At 51.1% G+C, this 16,028-nt stretch overlaps 1 protein-coding gene across 1 annotated transcript in view; it reads left to right on the forward strand.

Moving 5' to 3' along the window:
- The first annotated feature begins 2,162 nt into the window (after positions 1-2,162).
- The window catches only part of DLGAP4 (DLG associated protein 4), a 137,305-nt gene continuing 123,439 nt past the window's right edge, over positions 2,163-16,028 (forward strand). Inside the window, exon 1 of the mRNA XM_043478665.1 lies at positions 2,163-2,288. The gene's annotated coding sequence lies outside the window, so the exon portion shown is untranslated. The remainder of the gene's footprint in view (positions 2,289-16,028) is intronic.

Raw genomic sequence — 16,028 nt, forward strand, 5'->3', positions numbered from 1 at the left:
ACCCTCTCCCAATCCGCCCCCTGACACCGGCAACCACTCATCTACTTCCTGTCCACACAGAGTTGCCTGTTCTGGACATTTTATATAAGTGAAATCATGTACCATGTGGTCCTTTGTGACTGGCTTCTTCACTTAACATAATGTTCTGGGGGTTCATCCCTGTTGGAAGAACCGGAATCTTAATCATTGTCAGAACTGGCGAGAGCCTTAGAGGCTGTCTCACGTGCTTCTCCCACCTGTTGTAAAGCGGGGAGTCTGGAGGAGCCTTGCCCCCGCCCCTCAGTAAGGAAGCTGAGGGGCGACTCCAAGGCCAGCCTTGGGACCCCCTGCCCCTCCCTTGGCCTTCCCCTCTTTTCCTTCTGCTCTGGGTTCCAGCTGACTTTGGCTCCAAGTTGACAGCATGGTCGGGCACACATCCTCCCCAGCCCTGGATTTTCATGTACTGGCAATTTTCACGCCTCATGGTTCATCTTGAAATCTTTTAAGAATTTGTGTCTGCTAATTCAGAATGTTTTGGAGTTCAGTATTTTCCTTTTCTGCTATTTAAACACTTCTCATCCAGATGGTTACGCCTGTTTTTCTGGGGTGGTGATTTCCCCACTTGGGGAGGCAGAGCCACGTTGGGTGGGGTTAAGCTCCAGGTCTTGAAATCAGATGCCTCGACTTGTCCTCAGTGGGGGTAATTCCTGAAGCTCTCTGAGCCCCAGTCCCTCCCTGTGAAAAATGCAGATTACGCTGTAGGGCTGTGAGGGGGAAATGAGGTCAAAAGAGGTGCAGACATAGGGAGGCTAGAGAGCATGAGGGCTTTCCGGGGTCCTGGTGTAACCAGGAGAAAAAGACAAGCCTCCTCCACTGTCCACTGCCCCTTTCTCCACATTCCTACTGTGAACTGACCGCTGGACCCCTCCTCCTGGGTCTGAGGGGGAGGTCTGAGTTAGGATCCCAGTCCCACCCCTTGGATTCTGTGTTCCCACATCAGCTCGGTGTCTCCATGGCCCCACCTGTAGAATGAGAGGACTAGAGTGGGGGCTTCCACTGAAACCTCCAGAGCAACCCAGAGGCTCCTGGGAGCATGGGTGTGGAATGGTGGGGTGGGGGGGCAGCAAGGCTTTTTCTCCTCCCAGGAGAGCCTGGTTCCTGCTGACTTAAAGATCCAAGCGGGACCATGGCACCTGTTCAGCAGAGGCGGGTGGAAAGGGACACCTGGCTTCCCTGGGCCTCGTGTGAGACGAGATGAGATGTGTGATGTGGGAGGTGGTGAGAATGGTGAGGCAACGCCTCCTGCTCCAAGTGCAGGGGACAGGGACCGAGCCTCCTTGCAAGCCTTTATCAGGCACAGACTTGGTGCCAGGTATTCTACCTGCATTATCGTCCTAATCCTCACTGAAGAGCTCAGAGGAAGCACTCTTATTTCCCTTTGACAGGCAGGGACACTGAGGCTCAGAAAGGGGCAGCTGCCTGCTCAGGGTCACCCAGCGAGTGAGGGCTCATCTGGGATTCGAACTCGGGACTGTGACTCTGGCCCCTTTCCTGACCGCCCCCATCCAGGGAAAAAGAGGGACAAGCAAGAGGGGGGGATCGGAGCCTTTGGAACCCCAACTTCCCAGCTGCTGTGGAGATTCTGTGGGTGGTGGGGAAAGCATCATAAATATGCATGACATGCAACTCTGCCTCTGATAAACAATGTGGGGGCCCACGTGAGCGTGGATAGTGTTGTACAGACACTTGGGTTTCTATCCTGATGGCTCCGTGGCCTCTCCCTCCCCAGCATCCCCAGGGGTCTTGGGGTCCCGGGATTACCCCCTGGCCACCTCCTCATTGACGTTCCCCTTCATTCCTGCAGGAAGGCTTTCCTGGTGACTCAGACAGTAAAGAATCTGCCTGCAATGCAGGAGACCAGGGTTTGATCCTGGGTCGGGAAGATCCCCTGGAGAAGGGCATGGCTACACGCTCCAGTATTCTTGCCTGGGAAATCCCATGGGTAGAGGAGCCTGGTGGGCTACAGTCCATGGGGTCGCAAAGAGTTGGACACGACTGAGCAATTAACACTTTCCCTTTCATTCCTGCAGGCACCCGTGCCTCCCCCTCTGCCAGGTGCCCGGTGGCCAGAACCTGGTCACTCCACGTGCTGGAGGGCCCCGTCCCACGCTGCTTCCCGCCAGCGCCTCTGATCGAGTGCCCGGAGGATGTGTGTGCCAGCCCTCGGTCCAGTGCCTGCTCCTGAGGTGACACCGCCTGCTGCTTTACGACTGGCTCCCATTTTCCCTCTGCACGTAGCTCCCGGGTGGGTAAGTAACCATGGCTGCAACCTGGGCACTTGGAGTCAGGGCTGCTCACCCACCCACCCGTGCTTGGCACAGTTGGGAAATGTCCAGTCTTCCCACCTAGCAGCACCCACGTGCTGGTGAAGGGACCTCAGTGAGAGCTTCTGTGTGTCTGTGCTCAATTTATAGTGTGACCCCGTCTCATCTAGTCCTCCCAGCAACCCAGAAGTTGGGTGCAGTGATTGTGCCCATTTTTTACAAAGGAAATGGCCGTAGAGTGGAGAAACCACTTGCCCAAGGAGGCAGAGAAAGCCCAATGCTATCCATCTCCAAGGCCAGCTCTTTCCAAATCTGAGGGGCTGGGGGGTTGGTGACACGGGCTCAGGAAGGGAAGGGGAATAGCCAGCTGGGCTGGAAGTCCTGGAACCTCTGGGGCCCGTGGTGGGATGGGGGGCTGAGATGAGGTCCTCAGAGTTCCTGAATCTTGGGGAGCCCCGTCATTCCTGTCCCTCCAGCCCATTCCACTGGCACCCTTGCTGAGCCCACAGTGCAGGCCCCAACATGGACGAGGTGCCCAGCCCTGCAGCATCTCTGACATCCATCTGAGGATGCCTCTGTGCACCCACACCTGGTCCCATCACCCTTCCTGCAACAAGGACCCCGACAGGGTGACCCCACTGGTCGCAGGCCACAGCTCCAGGCACCCCTTTCCTGCATCTCACTCTCCTGCCGCATCCTGAGGCTGTGCAGGTGTGATGAGTTCACAGATGAGGAAACTGAGGCTCAAAGGCACTCAAGGGACTCGCCCAGGGTCACCCGCTACCACTCACCATGACACAGGGGTTGTTGGTTCACAATCGACTTCCTTGTCTGGTCTCAGCATCCCAAGGGTCGGGAACAATCGCTTCCTTCCCCACCGGACAGTCAGCAGCTGGGCCTGGCACAGAGTGGGTAGACAGTAAATCTTCATGTCTTCATGGGAGGAAGGAGAGACAGAGAGGAGGGAAGACCCTCTTACCTCCCTCCACTGAGACTCCAGCGGGACCCAAGAGCCCACTGATGTTTGGGCAGCCACTGGACCCTGCCGACCCCAGAGAGCTGGCAGTCCACTCAGACCTTCAGCAAGGAAGCCAGCCCCTCTGGTCCCCATTCTCTCATCTGCCAACAACTGACCAACCTTCTTAATGGAATGGTTATGAGAAGGCAAAAGACTCATAAATATGGATAATAGGCAAATATCATAGGCTAATAAAAACCTGGGAAGTTCGCTGTAGATAACGTTTGTAGAAGTGCTTCTTCAGGAACAAGAGCTGCACACTTGTGTGATGCCCACTTAGTACTAATGACCATGTGAAGGACCCTATTAATTTGCTAACCCCCAACCCAGCTCCGCCGATCTGGCCAGGCTGTTGTAGTGACCATAGACAGCTTTTGCATTTGGTTGAGAATCTGTCACAGGAAAAAATGTCCTAAGGCTGCCTGGTCTGAGAGCTGCGTCTGTGGGATTTAATCCTCTGCAGATACTCCTGGTGGTGCCCAGGGTCCTGCATGCCCTCCCCAGGGACTAAGCATGTGACAGGTGCAGCCTAAGTGGCAGCAGTTATTATTTCATGAGCAGTTATTATGTGCCAGGCGTTGTGCTGGGCTTCCTGGGTGGCTCAGTGGTAAAGAATCTGCCTGCCAGTGCAAGGAGACACAGGAGATGCAGGTTTGATCCCTGGGTCAGGAAGATCCCCTGGAGGAGGAAATGGCAGCCCACTCCAGTACTGCCTGGAGAATTCTATGGATGGAGGAGCCTGGTGAGCTACAGTCCATGGGGATCACAGAGTCAAACATGACTGAGTGTCTGAGCGCGCACATGGTGTTGTTGTGCTAATGCCTCATTGTCTTCATCATCTCAGTTAAGCTCCTGGTGACCCTGTGGGGGTTTGATGGGGAGACTGAGGCATGGACCTGGGGAAGAGGACTCATCTGGCAACATCCTAGTCCTTCCCTCAAATTACTGCCGCTCTGTGCCGACTTGCCCCCTCCCCCACTGGCCAGACCCAGCCAGGGGGGCAGGATCTTGGCCGCCAAGAACATAGCGTAGCTGGCAGCCCCTGGCATGTGTGGCCCAGTGACGGAGAACGGGATTCCTTGGCACGAGCTGGGAGCACAGCCGTCAGCACGGCGCTGAAAGATGGAGGCCTGGGTGGCAGCGAGGGAGGTGTTACTGCTGCTATTTTGCTAACAAGCTGGTTATTTAAAGAACAGCCAAAGCTAGAGTTGGGAAATGGATGGGGAGTCTCCGTGCCCAGGGCAGAGGCGGCCAGGGGCCCAGGAGCCTGGCTGGGTACGGATGGGGTAGCCATGCATTCTTTTTTCATTTGCTTATTATTATTAATAATGGTAACAGGATCATAAAAATCTAGAAAGGGATTAGATTTATGAAGAAAAGAGGATATAAAAATTAAGAGTGGGGCAGGAGGGGTTTCTTAGGGGCAAGCATTGTTCTAGTCATTGACCCAGGTGGTTTTGTGATCGTTTATTACGGTAAACATTTCTGTTTTGTGTGCTTTTCTCTGTGAATTAGATTTCACAATATAACGGGTAAAAAGCAATTACATCAATAATAGTTAATACTTCTTGAGCACTTATGAAAGCCTGGCTCTTTGCAAAGCATTTACCTTATTTCATGAAATTCTCACAGATTCTATGTGTCTACCCATTTTACAGAGGAGGAAAGTGAGGCTTTGAGAGGTATAGTGTTATTTATTATATAATCGAAGGGCACTCAGTTGGGAGAGATGGGATGAGACCCAGGACAGGTGGACTCAGCCCCATATCACTGTCCCATGTTTGAGACCGAGGGCCAGGAAGATCCCCCCAAAGAGCAGAGCTTCCTACATTTGTCTCTCAGACTTGCATTGACACCAGTATGTTCTTAAGGCTTAGGACACCAGATGGGTGTCTGTGTTGTAGGCAACACGGGACGTATCTGAGTCTGACAAGGGGTCAAAGCAGAGCACCTAACCAATTAATAAGTGTTGACAGAGATTTCCCTGGTGGTCCAATGGTTAAGAATCCACCTTGCAATGGAGGGAACACAGGTTTGATCCCTGGCTGGAGAACTAAGATCCTACATGCCCACAGGGTGACTAAGCCCCGCACCTCAGTTGCTGAGCCCATGAGCTCTGGAGCCTGCGTGCTGTGACAGAAGATCCCACATGCCACAACTAAGCCCCAGTGCAGCCCAAAATAAAATAAAATTTTAAAAAATTGGCATTGATGGGTAATAATGGGTCTCCCTAGGAACAGACTAAGGGAGGAGTTTAGGGCTCACCCGGGAAACATTGAAGGTAAAAATAGGTCATCCAGGTGAGACAGGGTCAGATTCCACCTCTGAACTAACTGCACATGGTGCAGAACTGGCATTTCCTGAGGACCCACTGTGTGCTAGGCACATCCATCGTCTTCTTTCATCTTTAGAACAACCCCGAGAGATTAGTGGAATCGCCCCATTTTACAGATGAGGGGACTGAGGCTTCCAGAGAGGAGATGACTGGCCCAAGTCCACACCGCCAGTGAGGGATGGAGCTGCTCCATCAGCTCGGCCGTCTCCAGGGCCCAGTGTCCTGTGGGTACAGCAAGCACCACTTGGGGCAGGGGTCCCAGCAGGGCAGGCACCTGACACCAAAGCTCCAAGCAGCCCATGAGCAGAGTCAAGTTCTAAGGCAGATCTGTGGGTCCCCAAACTGGTGCTGGGGATGTGGTCCAGAGGATGGCGTGGCAAAAGGTGTCTCCAAGGCCAGAAGCAGAGTCGCCTGCTCTGCAGACAGGGCGCCAGCCTCAGCGAGATTTCTTTATTCCCGGGACATTTATTGAGTGCTGTGCTGTGTTGTGCTAAGTTGTTTCAGTCGTGTCTGACTCTTTGCAACCCTATGGACCTTAGCCCACCAGGTTTCTCTGTCCATGGGATTCTCCAGGCAAGAATACTGGAGTGAACTGCCATGCTCTCCTCCAGGCGATCTTCCTGACCTAGGGATTGATCCCGCATCTCTTATGTCTTCTGAATTGGCAGGCAGGTTCTTTACCACTAGCACCGCCTGGGAAGCCCTTATTGAGGGCTAGTCCCTGCTAGTCTGTGCCCCGTGCAGAGCGCTCAGCCTTGGGGAGGGACAGATATTATACAGACACCCAAACAAATTAACTGAATAAGCAGAGACTCCATCATTGCACTGAAGGAAATGAATGGTGACATTATAAAGATGAACGGGGTAGGGCGCCTGCATAATGGCATCAGAGGGGGGTTGTGGGGCCTCGGCAAACTATACACATAGAAGTCTGGAACAATCCCATTGTTGGATCACTGGTGGCCGCTGCTCTTCCCACTGTGACCTCCAGAGGTGATACCTACCTCCTGTGTGCTCATCTGCCCATCACATCCTACCGGGACCCTCGGTGCCGGCTGGTCCCCGCATTCGCTTTTCCCCTCAGTTACTGGGAGTCAGACCCAGGTCGGGGATGAGGCGCAGGGAGGCACGCAGCTCAACGGGGTGCACATGGCTGGCTGGACCACATACCAGCACCGCCCTGGACCCCCGCACCCCAACTACATCATCACCGACTCACTCGGGTCTGCCAATAAGCACTCTCGCCAGAGACACTGTTTTTTTTTTTAAGTTTGTTTTTCACATTTACATCTCTTTTTAATATAATTTCATTTATTTATTTTTGGTTGCTCTGGGTCTTCATTGCTGTGTGGGCTCTCTAGTTGCGGTGAGCAGAGGCTACAGAGCACCGGCTCTAGGGAGGGCTTCAGTAGTTGTGGCACATGGGCTCAGTAGTTGTGGCTCATGGGCTGAGTTGCTCCAAGGCATGTGGAATCTCCCCGGACCAGGGATCAAACCCAAGTCCCCTGCATTTGGCTAATGGATTCTTATCCACTGTGCCAGCAGGGAAGTCTCTCGCCAGAGACACTCTTAATGGAGATGCCCTGGATTTGCTTTTTTGATAACCATTTATCCTGCCTGGGAAGACACTTCCAGACACTCAGAGAATCTGAAATCTCAAGCAGAGAAACTTAACACTGGTGAAGTCAAACTCTCAAAATCACGGAATCTTAGTCATAAATAATCCAGTAAGAGCAAGCATATGTATTTTGCAAGTAAGCTCACTGCACCTTTCCTGAAGACAGTGATAAATTAGAAACCACCCAATCATCTATCAGCAAGAGATAGTTAAATAAATTATGGTCCAGTCAGACAATAGTGTTCTCAGTGGCAGTGAAGACAATGTCATAGATCTATACTTGTTGACATGGAAACATGTCCACGGTGCATTGTTGAAGGAAAAATAGGAGGTTATAAAATGGTGTATGTTGTATGATCTCATTTTTGTTAAGAAATATCAATATATGCATGCTCCTGCCCAGAAGAACAACAATTTCACTGTTGATAGTAGTTTCCTCTGAATGGTAAAATAGAGACAAAAAAAATTCTATTTTTATTTTTGCTTGTATCACTCAAGTACTCTTCAGGTACAAGTGATAGAAAACCCAACCCAAACTGGGTTTAAACAAAAATGGAATTTATTGATTGGTGAATGTGAAGTCCAGAGGCAAGTCCAACTTCAGGCTCAGCTGGTCTCAAGGGTTCAAACCTTGTCACTAGGACCCGATTCTTTTTTTTTACTGCTGGTTTATTTATTTATTTTAAATTTTATTTTATTTTTTTGGCCATGCCATGCGACTTGAGGGATCTTAGTTCCCTGACCAGAAAGCGAACCTGTGCCCCCTGCAGTGGAAGCATGGAGACTTAACCACTGGACCTGATTTTTAGTCACCATGTCTCAAGTCTGCTCCCTCTGAGTTGTTCCTATGTTCTTATAGGTCTTTCTTGAATGGGTGATAAGATGCCTGTCCAGAGGAGCATGCAAGACTTCTTCCGAGATAGCTCAGACACAAGTCCCAGAAGAGTCTTAGTGTTGATCAGCCTAGTTTGTGGATGTTCCCATTCCTCAGTCAAGTCCTCTGACTGGCATCCTGGGCTTATGCACCACCATCCCCCGGCTGGAGAGGGGATTGATACTAGAACTTTATCAGTGGAGTCTTGGAGGGATGTCATGGGAGGACGGAAATGTGAGCAAGTTCAGTCTGGCTGTTGCTGGGAGCACAGCCTTGAAGGGGTCAAGTCGAGGCTCGATGTGGGGAAGGAGAGAAGAGACCCAGTGGCCCCTTAGGGGGCCTTAGACATCTCTTGGTCTGAATTCCTCCCCACCCTGGGTCAGAATTCCTGTCCCGATGTATCCAGTCACTGCTTGCATACCCCCAGAGAAGGGGAGCTCACTCTGTTTCCTCTGAAGTGTGAAGGTGTTAGTCGGTCAGTCATGTCCAACTCTTTGTGACCCTATGGACTGTAGCCCACCAGGGTTCCTGGCCCATGGGATTCTCCAGACAAAAATACTGGAGTGGGTAGTCATGCCCATCTCCAAGGAATCTTCTCGACCCAGGGATCGAAGCCGGGTCTCCTGCATTAGCAGGAGGATTCTTTACCGTGCGAGGCACCAGGGAAGCCCCTGTTCCCTCTACCTCCAGTGAAACATCTCCCATACAGGATCAAGCCCACAGTTCTGCCATTGCCTGAGGCATACCCAGAACACTGCCCACCCACATGCGCTGAGGTCTATCTCCTGAATGACCTGCCGGGAGGGCTGCCAGGGACCATATTTTCAGACTCTAGTTAGTTCAGTCACTCAGTCATGTCCGACTCTTTGCAACCCCATGGACTAACTACAGCATGCCAGGCTTCCCTGTCCATCACCATCTCCCAGACCTTGCTCAAACTCATGTCCATTGAGTTGGTGTTGTCATCCAACCATCTCATCCTCTGTCATCCCCTTCTCCTCCTGCCTTCAATCTTTTCCAGCATCAGGGTCTTTTCCAAGAAGCCAGTTCTTCACATCAGGTGACCAAAGTATTGGACCATCAGCTTCAGTATCAGTCCTTCCAATGAGTATTCAGGACTGATTTCCTTTAGGATTGACTGGTTTGATCTCCTTGCAGTCCAAGGGACTCTCAAGAGTCTTCTCCAACATCACAGTTTAATTTTTCGGCACTCAGCTTTCTTTATGGTCCACCTCTCACATCCATACATGACTATTGGAAAAACCATAGCATTTTCAGGCTAGAGGGTTCTAAAGCCAAGGAGCCCTGAGCATCTTCACACTCTGCTGGCAGCTTGAATGGAGAGGGGCAGGCAGACAGTGTCACATCAATCCAATCGCAGAGGAGTGTTTAGGCCTCTGGACAAACATCTGCCTCAGCAGCTCTCCAAACCCCTCTTTGCATTTTACATACAAGAAACCGAGGCTGAGAGAGACCAAGCCACCTGTACAACAATACAGAGCAAGTTAGAGGCAAGTCTGGGACATGGACCCCGTCTCTTTCACCCCTGCCACCTCGATGGCCGTCCTTCCATCCTTCAGTGAGGCCCAGTTGCTTCATCTACTCGAACAGCTTTCTTTTTTTTGGAATTTCCAACCATCCCAGATCGTCCCGATACCCTTCTAAATTCAGAGGCAGCCAGCAAAGTCTTCATTAATCACACTTTTTTGTGTGTCTGTTTTTTGTTCAGCAGCATTTTTTGTTTCTGATACATCAGAGCTGTGACACGCATGAACCATATTTTATGGGTCATCTCTAATACTTCATTGTGCCCCACGGTCCCCATTTAATCATTTCTTCTCACGCTCAGACATTTGTTAGCACCTGCCATGTGCCAGGCGCTGTACTAGACACCAGGCTACACCAGTGTATTAGGGCAGCCCCTGCCCAGGGGGAACTCACAGTTCAGCTGGGGACAGCAATGCCTCCTTCACGGATGGCAGGTGACACATGGCAGATCAGAGGGAGCTGCCAGTCACTCGGGGGTGTCTGGGGTGAGAGCACTGATTTTGTCCCTCTGAGCAGAGTCTTGAAGGATGCATAGGGGTTCTTCAGGAGAAACAACTGAGAAGGTTGAACCAAGTGAAGGAACTGGACTCTGTGAAGACCTTGCCTCCTTCCTGCTAAGCTCTTAGGCCACCCGGGCGTGAGGGCTGGAGATGTCGTCCCAGGAAGGAAGGCTTCAGCTGTTGGGCCGGGGGGTTGCATTTGATCCTTGGAGTAGAAGGGAGCCAAGGGCAGGGCAGTTTGAGTGTTAGAAAAACTCGCACATGGGGCTAGTGACAGTGAGGTGACTGTGGGCGGGCAGGACCATGGCAATGGCTCAGAGGGGCGGTTAGCAGGGAGACTTAACAGGACTTGGGGACTTAGCAGGTGCTGCAGAATGGAGGGGGGATTCATTTCAGTCCTGGGAGGAGGGGACTGTGGGGCTTGGGGGCACGGTGGACCAGTGTGAAAGAGAATCCTGGCAAAGACTGGCTCAGTGTCAGTGAGATGGTCCCCAGGTGGAGCCAGTAGGGACCTCTTCCACTTTTGTGAGACTTAGAGCAACAACCCAGTGAGACCTCCGGGGTCCCCATGTCCCCGCTGAATGTCGGAGACAAGTCTCTGCCTCCCATGAAGCATAGCATCATTTTGCTTCTCTGTGAAATGGGCTGATGATAGTCTCTCCCCAGGAATTGGTGGGGGGGAGGGTCAGAGGAGGATTTGGGAGTGGGTGGGCTTTGCACAGTACCCGGCACACATTAAGTGCTAGTGACTGGGGGATACTCTGGTTGTCATGGTCAGGGGTGCAGAGGTGGTCAAGAGAACTCAGGCGTGTCACCTGCAGAAGGGAATCCAGAGACCTTGGGGGGCCTTGCCCCTTGCCTTTCTGTCTCTGTGAGGAAAGGCAGGGGTAGGGTCTGGCACTCAGACCCAGGGAAAAAGCTCCAAGGAAGGAGATTTCAGCTAAGGTTAGGAAATATTTTGGGTACAAAGAATTCTCTGTTGATGGGCTAACTCAAATGATAGTGAGCTCCCTGCCGTTGGGAGCATTCAAGCATCAGCTGCATCACAATTTAACCAAAAAGTCTGTAGAGTATTTGTAATTCTGCTGAGAATCTGAAGGTCCTTTCTAGCTCAGACAGTCTTTGAGTTCATGTTTTTTTCTTCTCTGAGCCTCAGTTTGCTCATCTGTAATATGGAGGGAAATAGCAGCCCTGCCTTAGAGTTGATTGCAAAGTTTAAGTGAAATCGTCCAAATAAAGTGCTTAACCCAGATTTGGCATAGAGCAAGTGCTCTGGGGGTGGTTTTCACCATTGTTGATGTTACGCTAAATTCCTGAGTGTGTCACTTCCATCCAAGGACCCCCACCTGCAGTGTGTGGGTCAGGTGGTCCTGCCCGACCACCTTTCAGGATCCACTTTCTGACCTTCTCATTGCCACTGTCTCTGTCTCCAGCTCCTCCCCTCCCCCCATCCCATCAGGGTTGGTAGGAATTCCAGACCCTTGTTGGGCCCCTTTTAGCTCCTGCTTGAGTGAGAGTTGGCAGGTTGGGGTGGCGGGCACCATCCGCCTCCCATATGCTTCCTGCTATTTAGAGGAAAACTCTCCTCGCGTTCCTCCAACCACACAGGCTGACATTTCCAGACAGACGCTGGAATCAGCTCTTCGGGGGATTGGCAGATAAATTTGGCCCTGGCTGTTGGGAAAATCTTTAGCCTTTCCGAGGAAGCAGAGCCCAGGCTCACTGACTTCGTCTACCCCACGACTCCTCCGGCCTGCTCCTCTGGGGCCAGAGCCCTGTGCTACAGCCTTGCAGATTAGGGTAAGTCTTACCAGCTGGGCTGTCCCCCCAGGAGAGCCCCTGGTCAGGAAGGGTGGCTTCCAGCTTTGTGTTCAGAGGCAGCAAGAGTTTTCAAGAGGAAGCCTCCTCCCTGTATGCCAAGACCCAGCTTAACCTCACAGAGAAGCAGGTTTCAGATTAGAGAGACCTGAACTCAAGACTACTTGTGTGTCTGTGACCTTGGGCAGATGTGGCTCCACTTCTCTGAACCTCTTTTTCTTCATCTGTAAAATGGGAATAATAGCATCTATCTGAGTAGAAGCCCTTAGGATGGTGTCAGGCTCATGCTAAAGTGCTCTACAAATACTAGTAGCTGTCATCATCATTATTTGATCTAGAACAATGCCTGACACATAGTAGGGGCTTAGTAAACATTGTTTTTTTTCTCTTCTCCTTTCTTACATCTGTAGCTACCTAGGGAATATTGGAGCATCTCAAAATGAGCTCAAACAGAGATAACCAGAGACAGACATGCAAGAAAAGGAACATAGGGAAGCTGCCACATCCAGGGTAGAGTGTTGGTGGCCAGACACTCCAGCACGTGCATGTGCATGCACACACACACACACACACATACCCACTCTCTGTCCCAAAGTTTCATTCACACCCTGGAGTCTGGAATGCCCATCTGTTTGAATTCTGTTGGGGCTGAGTTATAAGCAACATCCTGAGGGCATGAGACACAGAACAGCTTGGTTTTGATGGATGGAGGGAGAGGAAGGCCTGGTTGGAGGCGGAGTTGAGGGGAGGCTCTGGGCCTCGGCAGCAATAGGAAGGTTCAGGAAGCCTGAGTAGTGCTGCTCGGCTGGAGTAGAACGTGGGAGGCGGGAAGGCGTGGGAAGCTAGCCTGAGCTTCATTCAGCACCTCCTGATTGAGCTCGAGTACTGGGCCTCGTGCCAGGCATGGGGAGACGGGTGGAAAAGATGGGCCTTCTTCCTGCCCTCAAGAAGCTCTGGTTCTGGTGGGGCCAGGGGGGAGGGTATAGATGGCAAACAGCAAATTAACAAGATTATGTGTGCTGAAACTGACCAAGCAGCTGAGAGAGGAGGGTGCGCGGGCTGATGGTGGTGGGTACCTACTCGAGGCAGGTGGGCAGAGAGGGCCTCACTGTGACCTGAAGTTGGAGCTGACCTGGAAATACAGGGTATGGGGGCAGGAGGCAGAGGGAACAGTAAGAGCAAATGTTGAGGAGGAGCCAGATCCTAGGGGCCTTGAATGCTGGGTGCAGTCAGAACTGCTCCTGAGGATGGTCCTTCTGGTGGTAGGTGTAGGATTCTGGTGGGGAAGAGATGGGAACCAGGAAATGTGTCTGCAGAGACTGACTGACAGCCTGCTGTGTGCACTGCTGGAAGCAGTCAGCAAGGTCAGGATTTGAAGGGAGGATCCAAACCTGTGTTTAGCTGGCAGGTGAAGTCAGCTCAGAGAGGAGACATCGGGGAACTTAAAGTCAGACACCAGAGCAGTCAAAGGAGAGCCAAGTGCTGGGTGTGGGGTATCAGGCCGGGACTGATAGCACACAGGTGAGGGAGTGGGCATAGGCTGAAGCACTGACTCACACTAGACCGAGAGGCCAATCCAGGCCTGTTTACTTGCTGTGTGACTTTGGGAAAATCTCTTGACTTCTCTGAGCCTCACTTGTTATAATACTGAATCAATTGGAATTGAATGTGGCTGCATTTAACAGAAGAAATAAAGAAAGGAACAGTGGTGCAAACATCCAGGAGATTATTCTCATGTAACAAGGACCCTAGAAGCAGGCCAGGGCCAGTATAGCACTTCAAACAAGTGATCAAGGGCCCAAGCCTCTGCCATCCTTAGCATGTGTCTTTTGTTCTCATGGCTGCAAAGTGGCTGCTCCACCTCCAGATATTGTATCTGAATTCCAGGCAAAACAAAGGAAATAAAGACTGTATGCTTTCTGAGTCTACCCTTCTTATCAGGAAAACAATAGATTTCCTAGAAGACCTACTCCGTGGACTTTTGCCTACATCTCATTTATCAGTGTGGTCACCTGGCTAACCTTGCCTCAGGGGCAGCTGGTGGAGTGAATAAACACTAACTGGGCACTTCTGCCAGTTAGGCAAAAGGAAAAATGGCTAGCAAGATAGCTAGCAGCATCCACTTTAAAGTGCCCACCTCATAGGGCTGTTGGGAAGATATTAATGTGTATAAAATATTTAGTACCTGGGACTTCCTGGCAGTCCACTGGTTAGGAGCTTGCCTTCCATTGCAAGGGATGCGGGTTCAATCCCTGGTCAGACAGGTAAGATCCCACATGCCTCTTAGCCAAAAAACCAAAACGTAAAACAGAAGCAATACTGTAACAAATCCAACCGACTTTGAAAATGGTCCACATCAGAAAAGCTTTTGAATAAGTTTAATATTTAGCACCAAATAGAGAACCCTCTCAGTATATGATGTCTGTCCTTATTATACTGCACTACTGAATTCATTCACTCATTCATTGATTCAGCAAGCATATATTGTATTTTGGGCACATATACAGTCCTGGAGATGTGATAGGGGCAGTCCCTACCCTTTTAGTACCCAAAATGAATAGGGAAAATTAGCAAGGAAGCAGGCAGATTTATTCCAATCAGTGTCACAGGAGAACTGGAATGTCCATTTACTTATGACTTTTTTCCCATTCAAAAACTATTTATTTATTTATTATTTTTGGCTAGGCTGGGTCTTCATTGCCGCGCACCGGCTTTCTCAAGTTGCAGCAAGCCGGGGCTAGTCTCTAGTTGCGGTGCACGGGCTTCTCATTGCAATGGCTTCTCTTGTTGTGGAGCACAAGTTCTAGGGAGCAACGGTTTCAGTAGTTGCAGCACGCAGGCTCAGAAGTTGCAGTTCCCAGGCTCTAGAGCACAGATTCAGTAGTTGTGGTGTGCGGGCTTAGTTGCTCCTTGGCCTGTGGCATCTTCCAGGACCAGGGATTGAACTCACATCCCCTGCATTAGCAGGAAGATTTTTAACCACTGGACCACCAGGGAACTCCTATCTGTTTTTTCTTACTGCTGTGCTCCCACCACCTACAGCAGTGCTTGGCATACATAAAGCATTCAATAAAGCTTTCTGAATGAAAGAATTTCAGGAGTATTCGTTAAGGGCTTACTGTGTGCACGGCTCCTTGGGCCATACAGAGAAAATGCATGACACATCACCTGTTTCCACAGAAAATTGCTACAGGCTTGAGGTGGATGCTGGGTACCTAGGAGTGAATAAGCGCATTGGAAGCTTGCCCCCATTGACCCTGCAGTCTAGAGGCAGGAGCAGAAGTCTGGAGGTGTCTGGGGTCCTGCGATCACATCTGTTCATGTGTCCTGGAGTAAGTCCTGCCGCTCGCTGGGCCTCAGGCGTCTCATCTGTATGACAGGTGTGAGGGGCCATATGTGGAAGCTCAGGGATGCTGGGTGTGTAAGCAGTACATAGGCAGGTGGGCTAGTGCCAGCTTGCCACATCAGGAGAGGGATGGGAGGGGACTGCATCTGAGACCCTTGAAATCTCCTGGGAGGGCAAGGGGTATGGGCTCTGCCTCCATCCTCACTTGCTCCACTATCTGGGACCAATAGCTTGACAACTGCCAAGTAGCTGGGCATGGAGATTCCAGCACTCTACGTGGGCAAGTAGCGAGTAGGCTGTGCTGGGCCCCTCAGGTGAGAAGTAAGTATGATTGTAGTTATCAGAGAGCTCCTGGAGATAGGGAAGCAGCCTGGAATTTGAGGGTGAAAATCTGATTCTGTCATTTGGTCGGTTGTGTGACCTTTGGCCTATTTCTTGACCTCTTTGAGCCTTGATTTCCTTGTTGACAAAATTGGTCTAATAATCCTTGCCTTCTCTGCCCCTGAGGACCTTGACCCAGCACCTGGCATGTAGTAGACACTCAGTACCAGTAGTGATCCTCATTACCATCGTTTTATTTTCCTTCTTGGGAAGAGGAATGGAAATTTACCAAGCCCCTGTTGTATGCCAGGCTCAGTGTTGGACACACCACCTCATTTTATCACAGC

This window comes from Cervus canadensis, chromosome 10, assembly GCF_019320065.1.
Source record: "Cervus canadensis isolate Bull #8, Minnesota chromosome 10, ASM1932006v1, whole genome shotgun sequence".
Taxonomy (NCBI): Eukaryota; Metazoa; Chordata; class Mammalia; order Artiodactyla; family Cervidae; genus Cervus; species Cervus canadensis.